Raw genomic sequence first — 11345 nt, forward strand, 5'->3', positions numbered from 1 at the left:
CTCTGCCCAGTGCTCTGACAGAGTACCGGGAACATCTCTTACCAAAGCCTTTGAAACGCAGTTTCTTGGCAGGCCTTATCTGGCTGAGGTAGAACTTCTGCTCTGGGTGTGCTCCATTGGCCTAGAGCTGAAAGGCCCAAAGGTCGGCCTTGTTGGCAAAGGGGCAGGGAGCCCCCAAAGCATCTTGCTTCCAGCTCTTCGGGAAGCTAAGAAACAACTGGCTCTGCCCAGTGCTCTTACAGCCTGAGAGAAAATCTCTTACCAAGGCCTGTGAAACGCACTTTGTAGGTGGCCTGATCTAGCTGAAGTAGAACTTCTGCTCTGGGTGTGCTCCATTGGCCTAGAGCTGCCTGGCCCAAAGGGCCGCCTTGTTTGCAAAGGGGCAGAGAGGCCCCAAAGCATCTTGCTTCCAGCTCTTCGGGAAGCTAAGAAACATCTGGCGTTGCCCAGTGCTCTTACAGCCTACCGGGAACATCTCTTACCAAGGCCTGTGAAACGCAGTTTGTTGGTGGCCTGAACCGGCCGAAGTAGAACTTCTGCTCTGGGTGTGCTCCACTGGCCTGGAGCTACCTGCCCCAAAGGGCTGCCTTGATTCCAAAGTGAGAGAGTGGCACCAAAGCATCTTGCTTCCAGCTCTTCGGGAAGCTAAGAAACATCTGGCGTTGCCCAGTGCTCTTACAGCCTACCGGGAACATCTCTTACCAAGGCCTGTGAAACGCCGTTTCCTGGCAGGCCTGATTTGGCTGAAGTAGAACTTCTGCTCTGGGTGTGCTCCATTGCCCTAGAGCTGCCAGGCCCAAGGTGCTGCCTTGTTTCCAAAGGGGCAGAGAGGCCCCAAAGCATCTTGCTTCCAGCTCTCTGGGAAGCTAAGAACCAACTCGCTCTGCCCCGTGCTCTTACAGCCTACCGGGAACATGTCTTTGAAAGGCCTGTGAAACGCAGTTTCTTGGCAGGCCTCATCTGGCTGAAGTAGAACTCCGGCTCTGGGTGTGCTCCATTGCCCTAGAGCTGCCAGGCCCCAAGTGCTGCCCTGTTTCCAAGGGGCAGAGAGGCCCAAAGCATCTTGCTTCCCGGTCTTTGCGAAGCTAAGAAACAACTGGCTCTGCCCAGTGCTCTTACACCTACCGGGAACATCTCTTACCAAGGCCTGTCAAACGCTGTTTCTTTGCAGGCCTGATCAGGCTGAAGTAGAACTCCTGCTCTGCGTGTGCTCCATTGGCCTAGAGCTTCCCGACCCAAAAGGCTGCCTTGTTCCCAAACGGGCAGAGGGGTCCCAAGCGTCTTGCTTCCAGCTTTTCAGGAAGGTAAGAAACAACTGGCTCTGCCCAGTGCTCTTACAGCCTACCGGGAACATCTCTTACCAAGGCCTGTGAAACGCAGTTTCTTGGCAGGCCTGATCTGGCTGAAGTAGAACTCCTGCTCTGGGCGTGCTACTTTGGCCTAGAGCTGCCAGGCCCAAAGGGCCGCCTTGTTTCCAAAGGGGCTGAGAGTCCCCAAAGTATCTTGCTTCCAAATCTTTGGGAAGCTAAGAAACAACTGGCTCTGCACAGTGCTCTCACAGCCTACCGGCAACGTGACAGAGAAAGGCCTGTGAGACGCAGTTTCTTGGAAGGCCTGATCTGGCTGAGGTAGAACTTCTGCTCTGGGTGTACTCCATTGGCCTAGGGCTGCCAGGCCCAAAGGGCTGCCTTTATTTCCAAAGTGTGAGAGAGGCCCCAAAGCATCTTGCTTCCTGCTCTCTGGGAAGCTAAAACAACTGGCTCTGCACAGTGCTCTCCAAGCCAACCGGGAACGTCACATACAAAGGCCTGTGAAACGCAGCTTCTTGACAGGCCTTTTCTGGCTGAGGTAGAACTTGTGCTCTGGGTGTGCTACTTTGGCCTAGAGCTGCCAGGCACAAAGGCTGCTTTGTTTCCAAAGGGGGAGAGAGGCCCCAAATCATGTTGCTTCCAGCTGTTTTTGAAGCTAAGAAACAACTCGCTCTGCCAGGTACTCTTACAGCCTTCCGGGAACACCTCTTACGAAGGCCTGTGAAAAGCAGTTTCTTGGCAGGCCTGATCTGGCTGAGGTAGAACTTCTGCTCTGGGTGTGCTCCATTGCCCTAGAGCTGAAAGGCCCAAAGGGATGCCTTGTTTGCAAAGGGGCAGAGAGGCCCCAAAGCATCTTGCTTCCAGCTCTTCGGGAAGCTAAGAAACATCTGGCGTTGCCCAGTGCTCTTACAGCCTACCGGGAACATCTCTTACCAAGGCCTGTGAAACGCAGTTTGTTGGTGGCCTGAACCGGCCGAAGTAGAACTTCTGCTCTGGGTGTGCTCCACTGGCCTGGAGCTACCTGCCCCAAAGGGCTGCCTTGATTCCAAAGTGAGAGAGTGGCACCAAAGCATCTTGCTTCCAGCTCTTCGGGAAGCTAAGAAACATCTGGCGTTGCCCAGTGCTCTTACAGCCTACCGGGAACATCTCTTACCAAGGCCTGTGAAACGCCGTTTCCTGGCAGGCCTGATTTGGCTGAAGTAGAACTTCTGCTCTGGGTGTGCTCCATTGCCCTAGAGCTGCCAGGCCCAAGGTGCTGCCTTGTTTCCAAAGGGGCAGAGAGGCCCCAAAGCATCTTGCTTCCAGCTCTCTGGGAAGCTAAGAACCAACTCGCTCTGCCCCGTGCTCTTACAGCCTACCGGGAACATGTCTTTGAAAGGCCTGTGAAACGCAGTTTCTTGGCAGGCCTCATCTGGCTGAAGTAGAACTCCGGCTCTGGGTGTGCTCCATTGCCCTAGAGCTGCCAGGCCCCAAGTGCTGCCCTGTTTCCAAGGGGCAGAGAGGCCCAAAGCATCTTGCTTCCCGGTCTTTGCGAAGCTAAGAAACAACTGGCTCTGCCCAGTGCTCTTACACCTACCGGGAACATCTCTTACCAAGGCCTGTCAAACGCTGTTTCTTTGCAGGCCTGATCAGGCTGAAGTAGAACTCCTGCTCTGCGTGTGCTCCATTGGCCTAGAGCTTCCCGACCCAAAAGGCTGCCTTGTTCCCAAACGGGCAGAGGGGTCCCAAGCGTCTTGCTTCCAGCTTTTCAGGAAGGTAAGAAACAACTGGCTCTGCCCAGTGCTCTTACAGCCTACCGGGAACATCTCTTACCAAGGCCTGTGAAACGCAGTTTCTTGGCAGGCCTGATCTGGCTGAAGTAGAACTCCTGCTCTGGGCGTGCTACTTTGGCCTAGAGCTGCCAGGCCCAAAGGGCCGCCTTGTTTCCAAAGGGGCTGAGAGTCCCCAAAGTATCTTGCTTCCAAATCTTTGGGAAGCTAAGAAACAACTGGCTCTGCACAGTGCTCTCACAGCCTACCGGCAACGTGACAGAGAAAGGCCTGTGAGACGCAGTTTCTTGGAAGGCCTGATCTGGCTGAGGTAGAACTTCTGCTCTGGGTGTACTCCATTGGCCTAGGGCTGCCAGGCCCAAAGGGCTGCCTTTATTTCCAAAGTGTGAGAGAGGCCCCAAAGCATCTTGCTTCCTGCTCTCTGGGAAGCTAAAACAACTGGCTCTGCACAGTGCTCTCCAAGCCAACCGGGAACGTCACATACAAAGGCCTGTGAAACGCAGCTTCTTGACAGGCCTTTTCTGGCTGAGGTAGAACTTGTGCTCTGGGTGTGCTACTTTGGCCTAGAGCTGCCAGGCACAAAGGCTGCTTTGTTTCCAAAGGGGGAGAGAGGCCCCAAATCATGTTGCTTCCAGCTGTTTTTGAAGCTAAGAAACAACTCGCTCTGCCAGGTACTCTTACAGCCTTCCGGGAACACCTCTTACGAAGGCCTGTGAAAAGCAGTTTCTTGGCAGGCCTGATCTGGCTGAGGTAGAACTTCTGCTCTGGGTGTGCTCCATTGCCCTAGAGCTGAAAGGCCCAAAGGGATGCCTTGTTTGCAAAGGGGCAGAGAGGCCCCAAAGCATCTTGCTTCCAGCTCATTGGGAAGCTAAGAGACAACTGTCTCTGCCCAGTGCTCTGACAGAGTACCGGGAACATCTCTTACCAAAGCCTTTGAAACGCAGTTTCTTGGCAGGCCTTATCTGGCTGAGGTAGAACTTCTGCTCTGGGTGTGCTCCATTGGCCTAGAGCTGAAAGGCCCAAAGGTCGGCCTTGTTGGCAAAGGGGCAGGGAGCCCCCAAAGCATCTTGCTTCCAGCTCTTCGGGAAGCTAAGAAACAACTGGCTCTGCCCAGTGCTCTTACAGCCTGAGAGAAAATCTCTTACCAAGGCCTGTGAAACGCACTTTGTTGGTGGCCTGATCTAGCTGAAGTAGAACTTCTGCTCTGGGTGTGCTCCATTGGCCTAGAGCTGCCTGGCCCAAAGGGCCGCCTTGTTTGCAAAGGGGCAGAGAGGCCCCAAAGCATCTTGCTTCCAGCTCTTCGGGAAGCTAAGAAACATCTGGCGTTGCCCAGTGCTCTTACAGCCTACCGGGAACATCTCTTACCAAGGCCTGTGAAACGCAGTTTGTTGGTGGCCTGAACCGGCCGAAGTAGAACTTCTGCTCTGGGTGTGCTCCACTGGCCTGGAGCTACCTGCCCCAAAGGGCTGCCTTGATTCCAAAGTGAGAGAGTGGCACCAAAGCATCTTGCTTCCAGCTCTTCGGGAAGCTAAGAAACATCTGGCGTTGCCCAGTGCTCTTACAGCCTACCGGGAACATCTCTTACCAAGGCCTGTGAAACGCCGTTTCCTGGCAGGCCTGATTTGGCTGAAGTAGAACTTCTGCTCTGGGTGTGCTCCATTGCCCTAGAGCTGCCAGGCCCAAGGTGCTGCCTTGTTTCCAAAGGGGCAGAGAGGCCCCAAAGCATCTTGCTTCCAGCTCTCTGGGAAGCTAAGAACCAACTCGCTCTGCCCCGTGCTCTTACAGCCTACCGGGAACATGTCTTTGAAAGGCCTGTGAAACGCAGTTTCTTGGCAGGCCTCATCTGGCTGAAGTAGAACTCCGGCTCTGGGTGTGCTCCATTGCCCTAGAGCTGCCAGGCCCCAAGTGCTGCCCTGTTTCCAAGGGGCAGAGAGGCCCAAAGCATCTTGCTTCCCGGTCTTTGCGAAGCTAAGAAACAACTGGCTCTGCCCAGTGCTCTTACACCTACCGGGAACATCTCTTACCAAGGCCTGTCAAACGCTGTTTCGTTGCAGGCCTGATCAGGCTGAAGTAGAACTCCTGCTCTGAGTGTGCTCCATTGGCCTAGAGCTTCCCGACCCAAAAGGCTGCCTTGTTCCCAAACGGGCAGAGGGGTCCCAAGCGTCTTGCTTCCAGCTTTTCAGGAAGGTAAGAAACAACTGGCTCTGCCCAGTGCTCTTACAGCCTACCGGGAACATCTCTTACCAAGGCCTGTGAAACGCAGTTTCTTGGCAGGCCTGATCTGGCTGAAGTAGAACTCCTGCTCTGGGCGTGCTACTTTGGCCTAGAGCTGCCAGGCCCAAAGGGCCGCCTTGTTTCCAAAGGGGCTGAGAGTCCCCAAAGTATCTTGCTTCCAAATCTTTGGGAAGCTAAGAAACAACTGGCTCTGCACAGTGCTCTCACAGCCTACCGGCAACGTGACAGAGAAAGGCCTGTGAGACGCAGTTTCTTGGAAGGCCTGATCTGGCTGAGGTAGAACTTCTGCTCTGGGTGTACTCCATTGGCCTAGGGCTGCCAGGCCCAAAGGGCTGCCTTTATTTCCAAAGTGTGAGAGAGGCCCCAAAGCATCTTGCTTCCTGCTCTCTGGGAAGCTAAAACAACTGGCTCTGCACAGTGCTCTCAAAGCCAACCGGGAACGTCACATACAAAGGCCTGTGAAACGCAGCTTCTTGACAGGCCTTATCTGGCTGAGGTAGAACTTGTGCTCTGGGTGTGCTACTTTGGCCTAGAGCTGCCAGGCACAAAGGCTGCTTTGTTTCCAAAGGGGGAGAGAGGCCCCAAATCATGTTGCTTCCAGCTGTTTTTGAAGCTAAGAAACAACTCGCTCTGCCAGGTACTCTTACAGCCTTCCGGGAACACCTCTTACGAAGGCCTGTGAAAAGCAGTTTCTTGGCAGGCCTGATCTGGCTGAGGTAGAACTTCTGCTCTGGGTGTGCTCCATTGCCCTAGAGCTGAAAGGCCCAAAGGGATGCCTTGTTTGCAAAGGGGCAGAGAGGCCCCAAAGCATCTTGCTTCCAGCTCATTGGGAAGCTAAGAGACAACTGTCTCTGCCCAGTGCTCTGACAGAGTACCGGGAACATCTCTTACCAAAGCCTTTGAAACGCAGTTTCTTGGCAGGCCTTATCTGGCTGAGGTAGAACTTCTGCTCTGGGTGTGCTCCATTGGCCTAGAGCTGAAAGGCCCAAAGGTCGGCCTTGTTGGCAAAGGGGCAGGGAGCCCCCAAAGCATCTTGCTTCCAGCTCTTCGGGAAGCTAAGAAACAACTGGCTCTGCCCAGTGCTCTTACAGCCTGAGAGAAAATCTCTTACCAAGGCCTGTGAAACGCACTTTGTAGGTGGCCTGATCTAGCTGAAGTAGAACTTCTGCTCTGGGTGTGCTCCATTGGCCTAGAGCTGCCTGGCCCAAAGGGCCGCCTTGTTTGCAAAGGGGCAGAGAGGCCCCAAAGCATCTTGCTTCCAGCTCTTCGGGAAGCTAAGAAACATCTGGCGTTGCCCAGTGCTCTTACAGCCTACCGGGAACATCTCTTACCAAGGCCTGTGAAACGCAGTTTGTTGGTGGCCTGAACCGGCCGAAGTAGAACTTCTGCTCTGGGTGTGCTCCACTGGCCTGGAGCTACCTGCCCCAAAGGGCTGCCTTGATTCCAAAGTGAGAGAGTGGCACCAAAGCATCTTGCTTCCAGCTCTTCGGGAAGCTAAGAAACATCTGGCGTTGCCCAGTGCTCTTACAGCCTACCGGGAACATCTCTTACCAAGGCCTGTGAAACGCCGTTTCCTGGCAGGCCTGATTTGGCTGAAGTAGAACTTCTGCTCTGGGTGTGCTCCATTGCCCTAGAGCTGCCAGGCCCAAGGTGCTGCCTTGTTTCCAAAGGGGCAGAGAGGCCCCAAAGCATCTTGCTTCCAGCTCTCTGGGAAGCTAAGAACCAACTCGCTCTGCCCCGTGCTCTTACAGCCTACCGGGAACATGTCTTTGAAAGGCCTGTGAAACGCAGTTTCTTGGCAGGCCTCATCTGGCTGAAGTAGAACTCCGGCTCTGGGTGTGCTCCATTGCCCTAGAGCTGCCAGGCCCCAAGTGCTGCCCTGTTTCCAAGGGGCAGAGAGGCCCAAAGCATCTTGCTTCCCGGTCTTTGCGAAGCTAAGAAACAACTGGCTCTGCCCAGTGCTCTTACACCTACCGGGAACATCTCTTACCAAGGCCTGTCAAACGCTGTTTCTTTGCAGGCCTGATCAGGCTGAAGTAGAACTCCTGCTCTGCGTGTGCTCCATTGGCCTAGAGCTTCCCGACCCAAAAGGCTGCCTTGTTCCCAAACGGGCAGAGGGGTCCCAAGCGTCTTGCTTCCAGCTTTTCAGGAAGGTAAGAAACAACTGGCTCTGCCCAGTGCTCTTACAGCCTACCGGGAACATCTCTTACCAAGGCCTGTGAAACGCAGTTTCTTGGCAGGCCTGATCTGGCTGAAGTAGAACTCCTGCTCTGGGCGTGCTACTTTGGCCTAGAGCTGCCAGGCCCAAAGGGCCGCCTTGTTTCCAAAGGGGCTGAGAGTCCCCAAAGTATCTTGCTTCCAAATCTTTGGGAAGCTAAGAAACAACTGGCTCTGCACAGTGCTCTCACAGCCTACCGGCAACGTGACAGAGAAAGGCCTGTGAGACGCAGTTTCTTGGAAGGCCTGATCTGGCTGAGGTAGAACTTCTGCTCTGGGTGTACTCCATTGGCCTAGGGCTGCCAGGCCCAAAGGGCTGCCTTTATTTCCAAAGTGTGAGAGAGGCCCCAAAGCATCTTGCTTCCTGCTCTCTGGGAAGCTAAAACAACTGGCTCTGCACAGTGCTCTCAAAGCCAACCGGGAACGTCACATACAAAGGCCTGTGAAACGCAGCTTCTTGACAGGCCTTTTCTGGCTGAGGTAGAACTTGTGCTCTGGGTGTGCTACTTTGGCCTAGAGCTGCCAGGCACAAAGGCTGCTTTGTTTCCAAAGGGGGAGAGAGGCCCCAAATCATGTTGCTTCCAGCTGTTTTTGAAGCTAAGAAACAACTCGCTCTGCCAGGTACTCTTACAGCCTTCCGGGAACACCTCTTACGAAGGCCTGTGAAAAGCAGTTTCTTGGCAGGCCTGATCTGGCTGAGGTAGAACTTCTGCTCTGGGTGTGCTCCATTGCCCTAGAGCTGAAAGGCCCAAAGGGATGCCTTGTTTGCAAAGGGGCAGAGAGGCCCCAAAGCATCTTGCTTCCAGCTCATTGGGAAGCTAAGAGACAACTGTCTCTGCCCAGTGCTCTGACAGAGTACCGGGAACATCTCTTACCAAAGCCTTTGAAACGCAGTTTCTTGGCAGGCCTTATCTGGCTGAGGTAGAACTTCTGCTCTGGGTGTGCTCCATTGGCCTAGAGCTGAAAGGCCCAAAGGTCGGCCTTGTTGGCAAAGGGGCAGGGAGCCCCCAAAGCATCTTGCTTCCAGCTCTTCGGGAAGCTAAGAAACAACTGGCTCTGCCCAGTGCTCTTACAGCCTGAGAGAAAATCTCTTACCAAGGCCTGTGAAACGCACTTTGTAGGTGGCCTGATCTAGCTGAAGTAGAACTTCTGCTCTGGGTGTGCTCCATTGGCCTAGAGCTGCCTGGCCCAAAGGGCCGCCTTGTTTGCAAAGGGGCAGAGAGGCCCCAAAGCATCTTGCTTCCAGCTCTTCGGGAAGCTAAGAAACAACTGGCGTTGCCCAGTGCTCTTACAGCCTACCGGGAACATCTCTTACCAAGGCCTGTGAAACGCAGTTTGTTGGTGGCCTGAACCGGCCGAAGTAGAACTTCTGCTCTGGGTGTGCTCCACTGGCCTGGAGCTACCTGCCCCAAAGGGCTGCCTTGATTCCAAAGTGAGAGAGTGGCACCAAAGCATCTTGCTTCCAGCTCTTCGGGAAGCTAAGAAACATCTGGCGTTGCCCAGTGCTCTTACAGCCTACCGGGAACATCTCTTACCAAGGCCTGTGAAACGCCGTTTCCTGGCAGGCCTGATTTGGCTGAAGTAGAACTTCTGCTCTGGGTGTGCTCCATTGCCCTAGAGCTGCCAGGCCCAAGGTGCTGCCTTGTTTCCAAAGGGGCAGAGAGGCCCCAAAGCATCTTGCTTCCAGCTCTCTGGGAAGCTAAGAACCAACTCGCTCTGCCCCGTGCTCTTACAGCCTACCGGGAACATGTCTTTGAAAGGCCTGTGAAACGCATTTTCTTGGCAGGCCTCATCTGGCTGAAGTAGAACTCCGGCTCTGGGTGTGCTCCATTGCCCTAGAGCTGCCAGGCCCCAAGTGCTGCCCTGTTTCCAAGGGGCAGAGAGGCCCAAAGCATCTTGCTTCCCGGTCTTTGCGAAGCTAAGAAACAACTGGCTCTGCCCAGTGCTCTTACACCTACCGGGAACATCTCTTACCAAGGCCTGTCAAACGCTGTTTCTTTGCAGGCCTGATCAGGCTGAAGTAGAACTCCTGCTCTGCGTGTGCTCCATTGGCCTAGAGCTTCCCGACCCAAAAGGCTGCCTTGTTCCCAAACGGGCAGAGGGGTCCCAAGCGTCTTGCTTCCAGCTTTTCAGGAAGGTAAGAAACAACTGGCTCTGCCCAGTGCTCTTACAGCCTACCGGGAACATCTCTTACCAAGGCCTGTGAAACGCAGTTTCTTGGCAGGCCTGATCTGGCTGAAGTAGAACTCCTGCTCTGGGCGTGCTACTTTGGCCTAGAGCTGCCAGGCCCAAAGGGCCGCCTTGTTTCCAAAGGGGCTGAGAGTCCCCAAAGTATCTTGCTTCCAAATCTTTGGGAAGCTAAGAAACAACTGGCTCTGCACAGTGCTCTCACAGCCTACCGGCAACGTGACAGAGAAAGGCCTGTGAGACGCAGTTTCTTGGAAGGCCTGATCTGGCTGAGGTAGAACTTCTGCTCTGGGTGTACTCCATTGGCCTAGGGCTGCCAGGCCCAAAGGGCTGCCTTTATTTCCAAAGTGTGAGAGAGGCCCCAAAGCATCTTGCTTCCTGCTCTCTGGGAAGCTAAAACAACTGGCTCTGCACAGTGCTCTCAAAGCCAACCGGGAACGTCACATACAAAGGCCTGTGAAACGCAGCTTCTTGACAGGCCTTATCTGGCTGAGGTAGAACTTGTGCTCTGGGTGTGCTACTTTGGCCTAGAGCTGCCAGGCACAAAGGCTGCTTTGTTTCCAAAGGGGGAGAGAGGCCCCAAATCATGTTGCTTCCAGCTGTTTTTGAAGCTAAGAAACAACTCGCTCTGCCAGGTACTCTTACAGCCTTCCGGGAACACCTCTTACGAAGGCCTGTGAAAAGCAGTTTCTTGGCAGGCCTGATCTGGCTGAGGTAGAACTTCTGCTCTGGGTGTGCTCCATTGCCCTAGAGCTGAAAGGCCCAAAGGGATGCCTTGTTTGCAAAGGGGCAGAGAGGCCCCAAAGCATCTTGCTTCCAGCTCATTGGGAAGCTAAGAGACAACTGTCTCTGCCCAGTGCTCTGACAGAGTACCGGGAACATCTCTTACCAAAGCCTTTGAAACGCAGTTTCTTGGCAGGCCTTATCTGGCTGAGGTAGAACTTCTGCTCTGGGTGTGCTCCATTGGCCTAGAGCTGAAAGGCCCAAAGGTCGGCCTTGTTGGCAAAGGGGCAGGGAGCCCCCAAAGCATCTTGCTTCCAGCTCTTCGGGAAGCTAAGAAACAACTGGCTCTGCCCAGTGCTCTTACAGCCTGAGAGAAAATCTCTTACCAAGGCCTGTGAAACGCACTTTGTAGGTGGCCTGATCTAGCTGAAGTAGAACTTCTGCTCTGGGTGTGCTCCATTGGCCTAGAGCTGCCTGGCCCAAAGGGCCGCCTTGTTTGCAAAGGGGCAGAGAGGCCCCAAAGCATCTTGCTTCCAGCTCTTCGGGAAGCTAAGAAACATCTGGCGTTGCCCAGTGCTCTTACAGCCTACCGGGAACATCTCTTACCAAGGCCTGTGAAACGCAGTTTGTTGGTGGCCTGAACCGGCCGAAGTAGAACTTCTGCTCTGGGTGTGCTCCACTGGCCTGGAGCTACCTGCCCCAAAGGGCTGCCTTGATTCCAAAGTGAGAGAGTGGCACCAAAGCATCTTGCTTCCAGCTCTTCGGGAAGCTAAGAAACATCTGGCGTTGCCCAGTGCTCTTACAGCCTACCGGGAACATCTCTTACCAAGGCCTGTGAAACGCCGTTTCCTGGCAGGCCTGATTTGGCTGAAGTAGAACTTCTGCTCTGGGTGTGCTCCATTGC

Source organism: Equus asinus, unplaced genomic scaffold, assembly GCF_041296235.1.
Source record: "Equus asinus isolate D_3611 breed Donkey unplaced genomic scaffold, EquAss-T2T_v2 contig_816, whole genome shotgun sequence".
NCBI lineage: Eukaryota > Metazoa > Chordata > Mammalia > Perissodactyla > Equidae > Equus > Equus asinus.